Source organism: Talpa occidentalis, unplaced genomic scaffold, assembly GCF_014898055.3.
Source record: "Talpa occidentalis isolate TD23 unplaced genomic scaffold, MPIMG_talOcc4v2.1 talOcc4.4, whole genome shotgun sequence".
In the NCBI taxonomy this organism is placed as follows: Eukaryota; Metazoa; Chordata; class Mammalia; order Eulipotyphla; family Talpidae; genus Talpa; species Talpa occidentalis.
Genome location: NW_023604295.1, coordinates 95,593,154 through 95,605,526, shown reverse-complemented (window position 1 = coordinate 95,605,526; position 12,373 = coordinate 95,593,154). Strand labels below are relative to the sequence as shown.

General features: G+C 35.6%; 1 protein-coding gene across 5 annotated transcripts in view; it reads right to left on the bottom strand.

The window, feature by feature from the left end:
• Nucleotides 1–12,373, bottom strand: part of TFDP2 (transcription factor Dp-2) — a 162,405-nt gene that overhangs the window by 148,967 nt on the left and 1,065 nt on the right. The window lies entirely within an intron of this gene.

Genomic DNA, 12,373 nt, shown 5'->3' with positions numbered 1-12,373 from the left:
TAAGCAGGCTGAGGGGACACCACTGCATGCATCAGGGTCCTGGGTAGGATCCTGGAACAGAAAATTGTCACTAGTGAAAAAATTGGTGAAATTCAAATAAGGTATGCAGTTTAGTTAATAATAATATACCAATATTAATTTCTTGCTTTTGATAAATACTTTATGTTTAGGTAAAAAGTTAATATTGGGGGAGAGGGGTGCAAGATAAAATTAAAGTGTACAACTTTTGCAACTTCGCTATAAAACTAAAATTAGCTCAAAATAGGAAGTTTTTTTTAACAAAATTCATTTTTTTTTTTAAAAGAAACAGAGAAATGGAGCCTTGTTGGTGGCACAGGGGTTAAAGACAGCACTATCAAGCTATCATCAGCCACTGCAGCACTAGTTCGATCCCCAGCTGGCCAGGGAACAAACCCACATGGCTCGGCAGACCTCTCCTGTCTCGCCCGCTGCTTCCCTCAGCAGTGTATTTCAGGGAATCTGCCTGTTCTGCTCCCCACTCTGTCTCTGGTGAATCCTCTCACCCCCCTGTACCTCTGGCCTACACCCCAGTTCTTGTATGCATAAATAAATAAATCTTAAAAAGAAAAAAGAAATAGAGCAAAAACTATGCCATTGAGAGTAATAAACATCAAACGAACTAAAAGTAGATATGGTTCAAGGTAGTTTAATCCACACTGTTAGAAATTAGTCTAGTTCCTTGGAGAAGAGGGTCAAGATTGGAAAGGAACTCTAGGGTGCTGTCATGGTCTGTTTCTGATCTAGGGTGCTGGTTACATACATCTTGATTGTTTAAAATGTTATAGTTTATATATATATATATTTTTTAAGATTTATTTATTTATACAAGAACCTGGGTACAGGCCAGATGTGCAGGAGGGTGAGAGGATTCATCTGAGACAGAGTGGGGAACAGAACAGACAGACTGACTGAAATACACTGCTGAGGGGAGCAGCGGGTGAGACAGGAGAGGTCTGCTGCGCCATGTGGGTTGCTCCACGGCCAGCGGGGACTGAACTGGCACTGTAGAGGCTGCAGACAGCTCCACAGCGCTGTGCTCAACTGCCTGCGCCACCAGGGAGGCCCCTAGTTTATATATTTCAACGATATGGCCCAGATTCCTTTTCATCTATGGGATGTTCGGAAAGGTAACTTTTTACCTCCCATGTCAGCACCATACCATAATCCTTATTTTGCAGACTCCATATAAACTATTTAAGGGAAAAGTAGTTCTCTTCAGAAAGTATTCTTGTGATCTTCATATTCACTAATGTTTATGTTCCACCCACATACACTAATGTGTATGTTCCACCCACACAAAGACTAAAGCAGTCAAAATAAATACTAGTTTGTAAAGTTGCATGGGCAATTTTAAAGATTTATCATCTTTCAATAAAAAGTACTTTTATCATGGCTTTGATTGTGCAGGGTAGGACTAAGTGTAAGAAAAAATATTTTCTAGAAAATGTTACAACTGATAACAACCAAAAAGTAATACGAGAAATTAAAAAGGCAAACTTGAGACCACAAGCCCAGATGAACCCAGAAAGCATGAAGGGCCTACTTTATTTCCTAATAAAGAAATGAACACCTGGACCTTTCTGGTGGTGCAAGGGGTTAAGCATAGCACTGTGAAGCTATCCACAGCCTCTGCAGCATGAGTTTGATCCCTGGCCAGGGAGGTGACCAGCATGGCACAGCAGATCTCTCCTGTCTTGCCTGCTGCTCCCCTCAGCAGTGTATTTCAGTGGATCTGCCTGTTCTGCTCCCCACTCTGTCTCTGGTGAATCCTCTCACCCCCCACACCTCTAGCCTGCACCCCAGCTCTTGTATGCATTAATAAATAAATCTTTAAAATAAATAAATAGGGCCTCCCCAGTGGCGCAGCGGTTGAGCGCTGGGTTGCGAGGCTGCCAGCAGCTTTTCAGCGCTGGTTTGATCCCTGGCTACTCCCTGGCCACCGGAGGAGGGTCCCGCATGGCCAGCGGACCTCTCCTGCCACCCGCTGCTCCCCTCAGCGGTGTGCTTCGGTCCTTCTGCCTGCTCTGCTCCCCGCTCTGGCTCTGGTGAGTTCTCTCGCCCTCCCGTGCTTGTATAAATAAATAAATAAATCTTCTTAAAAATAAATAAATAAATAGATAGATAAAATAAAATAAATAAATAAATGAACACCTGATCTCCTATATTCTTTTTGAGGAAATGTGGGATTTTTGCAATATAACCAAGAGCTATACATAAGAGTAGATGAAGCAGGGAATATCTTATTAGGAAACTAACCAGCACAGAAGATTCACACACAGTAAGTACTAGAAAATGTAAGATGTGAGAGCTTCTGATATTATCATGGGCATAACAATTTTCACCAAACTGTTTACTCAGGGTAGATATAAATTTACTGCACAAAATTCATCATAAAAAAAAAAAATGTTTCATAGTCTGCTTATTGTCACAGGAAGCCTAAAATAACCAGATGGTGGCCTGAGAATTATTCTACTTTGAGGTAATTAAGACATGAAAAACAATCAGAAAAGGTTTTACATAAATTAGTAAGTCAAATTAATGCAGTAGTTCCCGTTTTCACTCAAGGCCATCTGAGTCAAACTGTTTCTTTCTAGGGTGAATTACTGGAGTGAATTTTATGCAACCACGAAGAAATATTAAATAAGTCAGATAGATAGATACAATAAACAGGCAGACAGACAACGGAAGCCAGTCTGAGCTCGGTTCAATGTTCTAGTAGAATATTTCAATATACAGCTGACCCTTGAATAACACTGGTTTGAACCATTTGGGCCCATTTTGATTGTTTTTAATGTTATAGTTTATATATTTCTTTTTTCTTTTTAATTTATTTATACAAGAACCAGGGTACAGGCCAGAGATGCAAGGAGTGAGAGGATTCACCAGAGACAGAGTAGGGAACAGAACAGGCAGATCGACAGAAATACACTGCTGAGGGGAGCAGCGGGCAAGTCACGAGAGGTCTGCTGCACCATGTGGGTTGCTCCCTGGCCAGAGATCAAATTCTGTGCTGCAGTGGCTGCAGACAGCTTTAAAGGTTGTGTCTTAACCCCTTGCACCACCAGGGAGGGCCAAGTGACTATTTTTTTTGATTGGCGTCTTTATTTTCTTTTTGTTGGGTTGACGTGTTCTTTGCACATCATGGAATATTAGCCCCTTGAAAGTTATATGATGTGCAAATACTTTCTTCCATTTTGTAGGGTGTCTTTTTGTTTTAATGATACTTTCACTTTGCAGAAGCTTTGATTTGATACTGCCCCATTTGCCTATTTTCCTTTTGTTTCCCTTGCCATGAGTCAAGTTACTAAACACATCCCTGCAGCCAATGCTGTGTTTTGCTTATGTTTTCTGCTATGTATTTTGTGGTTGCAAGTCTTATATTTAAATCTTTAATATATTTTGAGTTAATTTTTGTATGTTATGAGACAGTGGTCTGTTTCTTTCTTTTGTAGGTGGCTGTCCACATTTTCCAACACCGAAAGGTTTGTCTATTTAATTTTTTTCCAAAGAACCAGCTTTGGTTTCATTTATCTTTTGGACAGTCTTTTTGATTTCTATTGGGTTGTAGGAAAAGTCATGACGTATTGCTATTTCATATATTTCCACTCTAAATTTTATTATTTCCTTCCTCATACAGTTATTTGGTTTCGTTTGTTCTTTATTAGTTCCTTACAGTGTACAATTAGATTATCTATTTGAGATCTTTCTTGTTTCTTGATGTTAAAATTGTATTGACCATAAAAGGCCGTATCAATATTGCTGGTACTGACAGAAAAACAATTCACCTTGTAAACTATGGTATAGGTAAATACAGTACAATATTGTAAATATATTTTCTCTTCATAATGATTTTCTTAACATTTTCTTTTCTCTAGTTTACTTTATTGTAAAATACAGCATATAATAACATATAAAATATGTATTTATCAATGGCTTACATTATCAGTAAAGCTTCCAATCAACAGAAGGTTATTTTTTAAGCAGTTTTGACTGCCCAGAGACTGGACTGGCACTCCTAGATGTCTGCATTATTCAAGATTCAACTGTATACCTAGAGTTAAAGGTGAGAAATAAAATTCCTTTGTGCTGTATTTCCTACTTTGATGAAAAGATATGTATTATCATTCTTAATTTTAAATACTCTAATTTTCTGCTTATTCAATTTACCAGACAGATCCTTACCCCTGTTGATAACAGCATCATTACCCACAGCCAAGTAAAGTAAGTAAAATAAGTAAAGAGCACTAAGTAAAATAGTATTTTTACTATATTATTTTATTTAATATTTTACTATTACATCTTTAACTACCGTGCTACTGCTTTGACTAATAATAAATGCTGCCACTATTATTTGCTATTATATTTTTATTCTTAGTTTTTGGAACATTTTTGCCCTTTTCTCTTCTTTTCATCATGATTTTATGATTTTACATCCCTTCATTACACCCATTTGTTTCATTTAATCCACACATATTCAATTTTTGCACAAGCTAAAAGGACATATAGTACATAAGGGATATATATATTCTTACAATACAATAAAAATTATTCATGTTACAAAGAAGTTAGATTAACGTCTGTCTTATCTATTTTTTTTGTTCACAGTAATCCAGTCTTTATTACAAACATAGTTCATTATCATGATTTGATTAATTGAAATACAGCTAAATTTAAAGTACCACATACATTACACAGAATGATCTATTTTTAAAATTATAGTAAACAGTGACACTAGTGAAAGGACGATCAATCAAAAACAATGACTAATTTTCAAGCCATTTGCTTATATATTCAAATTCACATCACACTAGAGAAAACAAACTATGCTAGAATAAAACTTAACTAAGAAGTTAGATTTTTAGGGCCTCCCCGGTTGTGCAGTGGTAGAGCGCTGGGTTGCGAAGCTGCCCGCAGCCTCTGCAGCACTGGTTCGATTCCCAGCCGCTCCCCAGCCACCGGAGGGGGTCCCACATGGCGCTCAGACCTCTCCTGCCGCCCGCTGCTCCCCTCAGCAGTGTACTTTGGTCCTTCTGCCTGCTCTGCTCCCTGCTTTGGCTCTGGTGAATTTTCTCACCCTCCCGCGCATCTGACTGTACCCAGTGCTTGTATAAATAAATAAATAAATCTTAAAAAATAAAAATAAAAAAAATAAAGGCTTTAAAAAAAAAAGAAGTTGGATGTTTAGGCTCTAGCATGAAGCTGAAGGGTTAAGGTACTATTTTACTGAGGCCATGTAGTGGCGTGGCTAGCACGGGTCACAGATTCATGTTTGAGGCCCCGCTCTGCCATTACAGTCTTTCTGGTACCAGTAAAGTAACCTGTGCCCTTATTTAAAAAATAGAAGACAGACTATCTCATAGACTTTTGGGGGAGTTAAAAAAAAAATTAAATGAGATCTTTATCACACAGTAGGTAGTGGGTAAAAAACTCTTATAACTTCATAATGAATATAAAGTACTCAGATTATGGACCTTTTATTTTCTTACATAGTTCTAGAAAACACATTGCAGTCTTTAAATTTTCTAGATTAGCAAGGTATAGCCAAGTAAACAGAATTTCATTTTTTTTCAATGAGCTGCCTGTATTAATAAAATCTCTCATTTTCCTTAATTATTCTATGATTTCTCTTATGTCTTAGAATTTTTTTCTATTATTGTGAAGAAAGGTTTTCTATGTAGTAGCCCCTCTCCAGAAAGTCTTTCCCTTAGCATTAGTTTTGCTTTTTTTCTTAATATTTCAGTTTTCTGAATTTATTATTTTGTTACTTATGTTAAGAGAGGAAATTCAATTGTCCTAAACTCTTTCCTCAGAACACAACTTCAACTAGTCTAGAAATCTAATAACTTGGAACAGATTTTTCTCAGTGTTGTAGTATTTGATAATCCAGATTATTCCAAGAATATTACTGGATCATGCAAAAAGAAAGAAATTAATTTTATTTGGGAAAAACCAACCATGTTGTTTTACAATATAGTTAATAGTTTACTAATTAAGTAAGTAAATGCTGAAATTTGCTAAGGTCACTGCAATAAATTACTATTAATAGATCAAAAATTGGGCCTCCCTGGTGGTACAGGGGTTAAAGACACAGCACTGTCAAGCTATCACCAGCCACTGCAACATGAGTTTGATCCCCAGCCCGGGAGCTAACCCTCAAGGTCCCTGACCACAGAGCTAACCCACAAGGTACAGCAGACCTCTCCTGTCTCACCTGCTGACCCCTAAGCAATGTATTTCAGTAGATACACCTGTTCTGCTCCCCACTGTCTCTGGTCAATCCTCTCACCCCCTGCACCTTTGGCCTACACCCTGGTTCTTGCATATTCTTGCATACATAAAGAAAGAAATCTTTCAAAAAACAGATAAAAAATTATTATGATACGAATTAGAAAAGAATTCAACATGTACTGAAACCTAAATAAATACTGGTATCCCTTAGTTAAAATATTTGCTATAGCGCCTCAAGGTTTAAAATAACTCATTGCGGGGCCTCCCTGGTGCTGCAAGGGGTTAAGTCTCAGCACTATGAAGCTATCTGCAGCCACTGCAGCACAAGTTTGATCCCCAGCCAAGGAGCTACCCACATTGCGCAGCAGACCTCTCCTGACTTGACCGCTGCTCCCCTCAGTAGTGCATTCCCCCACACCTCTGGCCTGTACCCCAGTTCTTGCATGCATAAATAAATAAATCTTAAAAAATAAATAACTCATTGATAATACTGAACTAATATCTTTGACTATATTTTTGCATTACTTGTTTCCAAAGTAATCCTGCTCATGCAGATGTTTTGCTGAGTCACAGCTTTAAACAATGAAACCTAAAAAATTCAAAACACCTCTACAGAAACCATGAACTTCTTGTATTTGCAATCTGAAAGTTGCATCTACTCCAGTATTGCTGAGATTTCTAAATGTTGCATTAAAAAAAAGCAAAACAGCTCTAAGTAATGATTAGTATTTCTCTACCTTCTTTGAAGTCAGATGATTCTATCTGCCTTTTGCCTGTTCATTTTTGCAATACTGATAAACATAGTAAGTTATCTTAGTTGTCTGACCTATTACCTGTGTGAAGTTTTTAAATAGCACAAAGATTTCAAGGGATCGATAAGGCTAATGATTCTTTTCTCATATAATTCATGTTGGTTTTTGTGAGATAACAACTTAAGCTGCCTTTATTCACCTTTTTCTTCAACCAAGTTAATTCTCTTATGAAAATCTATTTGAAAACTACCTATTCAAATGTTTTTGTAATAACCATTTCAAGATCAAAAATAGTTAAGTACATGCTAAAGTAATTTTTCTGATCATTATTTTTAACCTTCTATAAATTATTTTCTTTAAAGATCTATGTTTAATCATTATTCTTACAACGAGAGTGATATAGTATATAATGTCTTGGATAATATAAGGTAATGGCAAAATTATAGACAGAATGTTAACATCAGCAAGTTTTCTAATCCTTTTCAGACACAATGTTGATAGCTCCTGTGTCTTGAGTGGTCAACCCCAGCCCAGTCAGACTACGTTTGCTTCCTCCTGTTCCTGTCCCTTAGTGGCCACCAACCTTAGTTTGAGATCTCTGTAGAAACATCCTAAGTTCTACAGATGGGACGGAGCATCTGGATCAACCTATGAGCAAATATTATAATTTTTTTTTTTTTTTTTTTAGTTTTTGAAGAAGAGGATGATCCCAACCTCTCTATTCTGCCACATTGTAGGTCCTTAAGATGGATTTTTTTTACACAGATTTTCAGTTTACATTTCTTAAAATGCCCACATAAGTAATATATTCTGTTACCCCCAATACTAACTAGTTTATCTTAAATATACAAAAACACTATGCTCACAAAAATTTCCTACTTGTAAAGACTTTACAGTTAAAAAATGTATCAACTAGCACACAATTATTTAACTGAAAGTGCTTCCAAATGTTTATTAATCTAGAAATCACTTTGTTGACTGATTTAGTTATATGTTATTATAGTACCTGTTTCTATCATTGCAGTTCTCATTCTTTCTTTTAAATAGTATTTATTAAATCCTTCTCTTTTATAGGTAGTCTTATATTATCACCACAATTTCAAGGATGTTGTGAATGAAAAATTAATAGACTGATTTTTTAAATTGTCCACTCTCAGATTCATTGCAGAAGAGAAGTTTGTTTCTAATTTTAAGTAAACATTTTACTTTGGCAATTTTGAAATACATATTGTTTTTCCATTATTTATGGGTTTGTTATTTTAGAACGAGATCTAACTTAAACAGAACTGAATTGGTCACTTTAACAAAGTTATTCAATAACAACATACTTGATTCTTTTTAAAGTAAAATGTAATCTATTAAATAAACTAGGTTTTTGCATATAAAAAAAGCAGTAGCTTCTCAAAATTTCTCTCTCTTATTCTATGCTTTTCCGCACTTAGAATTTTTAAGGGCTAAGGCTCTATCATGTGTGTTCATCAATTCAGTGCCTCACACAGTTTCCACAATATAGTAAACACTCCATATCTGCCTGCTAAGTGACAAAGACCAGCTGGTGGGGAGTCACCATCTCCCCACGCCTACTTTCTAGCTGATGGTTTATATCACCCCTAAGAATATATAAAATTTTTTCAAAAGGCCTTGAATTTAAAAGGATAGTAAACAGAAAGCAGAATAGAAAGTTGGAAAGTACTAAAAAGTAAAAAACTAGATGGTTACAGATTACTCCAATGTGGAAGAAAAGGCCGTGGAGTTAGATGCATTTTGAAAACAAAGATGACTGGCTGCAGTTTAAGGAGTGGACACAGAAAAGGATGGGATTAAGGAAGGTCACCAAGACACTATTATTGTAGGTCAGAAAAGAACTGAGGCCCAAATTGAGGCAGTAACAGGAAAGGGGGAAAAAAGGATGCAGATACTTTCTTGTTACAGTTGCCTGTTCAAGAAAACTTCTTCAAATTGGCTGGGGTAAAATAAGTATTGGTATCCTGTTCAAAGGGACATTTATTAATTTTAATTAACATATTAATGGAAACCAAAGTTCAATATGGATGAGAAGATTAAAGAGTTCCTAATTGCTCCAAATAAACTTTCAATAAGGTGAAATTTCCAAGCAATTGTTGGCAATTGTTCAGAAACTTTGGAGAGCAAGAGAGGATGCCAGAGACTAAAGACAGGAAAATGTAGTACTACCATTCAAAAAAAAAAGAAACAGGGCATCTTGCCAACTATTGATCACTGAAAACTGAATGTATTCTATGCATGATTCTACAATTACTACTGAGATAATTTGTGAACATAGAAAAAGTAATAATCAACATATGGCACTGGAAAGTAGTATAGTTCCATTAAGAACAGGTAAGACAATTTAATGTTATTCTCCTGATAGTTATTGCACTGATTGGATTAATAGAAAAAGTATATGAAATTATCTGGGTTTTTCCTTATATATTACCCTTGAAAAACTGGAACAGTTGAGGTAGATAATGGTATGCATTAGTTGGACTTCTAATTAGCTGAACAACATGAACCAGAGAATTAATGAGGTTTTTTATATTCAACCTAAGAGGTCTCCAACAGCTCTGCTCTTATTCCTTCCTTGTCTACATTGTAATAAAAGATTTGCATGAAGACAATGTAATATTAACAAACTTACAATTTATCAAATTTATACATAAGTAAATAAGCCTCAGAATTATTTTTAAAAAGTCAACAATCTGACAGGATAAAATTTAATGTAAATGTAAAGGCCTATCAAAAAATAGTCTATTAAAGACAGATAGTTCAAGAATTTTAATTGATTGCAAAATCATTATAATAGATAATATGTATATGGCACTTAACTGCCAGAGACCTTTCTAAAGGCTTCACATACAGGCATTCATTTAGTCCTTATAACAACCCTATGAGACAGACACTATTATAAATCCTATACCATAGATAAGAAAATTGAGGCACAAAAATATTTATATAATTTACTTAAGGTTGCCTAGCTAATAAACTGCAGAGCCAGGTTTAGCCCCAGACATCCTCTTTTTAATCAGTACATTATTATGAATAGTACAAAGTGGTTATCGAAGAAGCAAACCTACTCTTAATATTAAAGTATGTATTTTTAAATCAAAGAGGTCATGGTAACTATGCTTTTTTCTCTTTCTTTTTTTTAAAGATTTATTTATTCATGCATACAAGAACCAGGGTATAGGCCAGATGTGCGGGAGGGTGAGAGAACTCACCAGAGACAGAGCAAGGAATGGAACAGGCAGACTGATTGAAATACACTGCTGAGGGGAGCAGCTGGAAAGTCAGGAGAGGTCTGCTGCACCCTATGGGCACCTCCCTGGCTGGCCAGGATCGAACCCGCATTGCAGAGGCTGCGGACAGCTTCACAGCTTCAACTGCCTGCGCCACCAGGGAGGCCCCATATGTTCTTTTCTGCTGGTTAATATCTAACTTTGGACCAAGTTTTAAGAAGGATATGAACAAACTGAAACAAATCCCCAAGTAAGTCATAAGTAGTGTGAGGAGGCACAAATGAAAACAGCAAAAACATCTGAAGAGGTTAAAGACTGGAAATATTTTGTCTAGAAAAAATGAGTGGGCTATAGTATCTTCAAGTATTTCTAAAATGCACATATAGAAGAGATAGAACTAGACCCAGTGAAGATATAACTTCTAGTTCAGTAGAAAAAAATAATTTTATAAAAATTTGAATTGTCCAAATATCACTGCCTCAGAAACCATGAATCTTCTCTCCAGAAAAATAAACTTATGCATATAATTTTGCACAAAATTTCCAAGACTTCACATACCTACTTTTAAATCTGCCCTAGGATAATGAATCCCAGATTAAAATGGAAAAAAATTCAAGTATGAAGAGGTGAGTATATTTAGTACTCACTACAACTTAAAATTCTAATCTGAAAAAAAAAAACCCATCTCTCAGCTCTATGCTTTCTAGTGTCTTCTGAGGTCCACCCTGATACATATTGGTGTAGGAGCTTAAGATGTGATGACAGGCATAAAAAAAGTAGTCAAGAATGCCAAATGACAATGTAAATAAACTAAGAGGTAGTTCACAGATGGAATGGCATGTTATTTAATCTTTATTTTCCTCCTTCCCCCTGTTTAATCTTTAAAAGAAATACACTTAAGTTTTAAGATTATAAAATACTAATTTTTATTACTCAGTATCTTATATTTAGAAATTTCTCCACTTTGCTTTTAAACTTCATCTTAAACCTTCCCTTTCCATCCTTTGTTCCTAGTTAATTGTTAAGATTGGCAGCCCAAGAAACAAAGGAATATTCAGAATATTTAAATAGTCAGAATATTTAAATTCTAATTCTCTACCTTTGCCATGAATTTAATTTTGGTTTAATTTGTTCCCTCACCATGTTCTAAAACTTTCACAAATCTAAAAAGGATTTAGAAAGATGAAGTGCTATGCAAATATAAACAATTTATGCATTTTTGTATATGCAATTATGCCAATAAATGAATCATGTTAAAATATGAAAAAGAAACAAAGCCAATCTTTCTATAATATGATAAAAAAGGAACTGTGTATTCACACTTCAATTCCTAATTATACAAAGCAATCTGAATTCTTCAGGGTGTGTTTTAGTGTACAATTCTCACCCACAAACAAGGCTTTTCACATTAGGTCTAAACACATCTGTACATTCAATTTTAAAATGTATTAAGAGGACACAGCTCAGACAGTTAAGAATTTTGGCTGCAAGGGACAAACTTGAAGGTGCCAGTTGGATTACACGTTTACATGAGTTGGGGGGAATTACATGATCACATGGTAATATGAATTATTACATATTTAAAAAATTCCATTTTCTCTCTTAAGTGAGCAACTAGAAATAAAAGGAACTGAAAAGTAGGAATATAATGTCTTGGGTCTTTGTTAACAAATCAAATGGGACATTGCTGAAACTGCAACTGGACTGCCAGAACAGCACTCCAGACACCATGTCTGCCTTCAGACTACACTCCAGTTCCAGGCACAAGATGTTCTAATAAATAACAAACACAGGGAGAGCCAGTATACAAGTGTGAGAGAATGTGGGGTCTAAGCATTTGACTTTTCTCCTGGTGCTACTTGAGAATGGACACTGCCATTAAAGATTTATTATAGTAATATGAGAGTGATAAAGCTTTAGTTAAATAGCAGGCTACCTGATAAAATAGAAAAGACAGATGCAATATCAGACCATCTAAATTATTTCATTTTTAATCTTGAACAGAGACAGGATCATTACTACATTGTAGAGAGGGCAGATGAATAACTTCAGACTTCAAGTCTTTAAGGGAAGAGCAGCCAGAAAAAAAATCAGGGTATAGAAGTCAAAGGGAAAAAC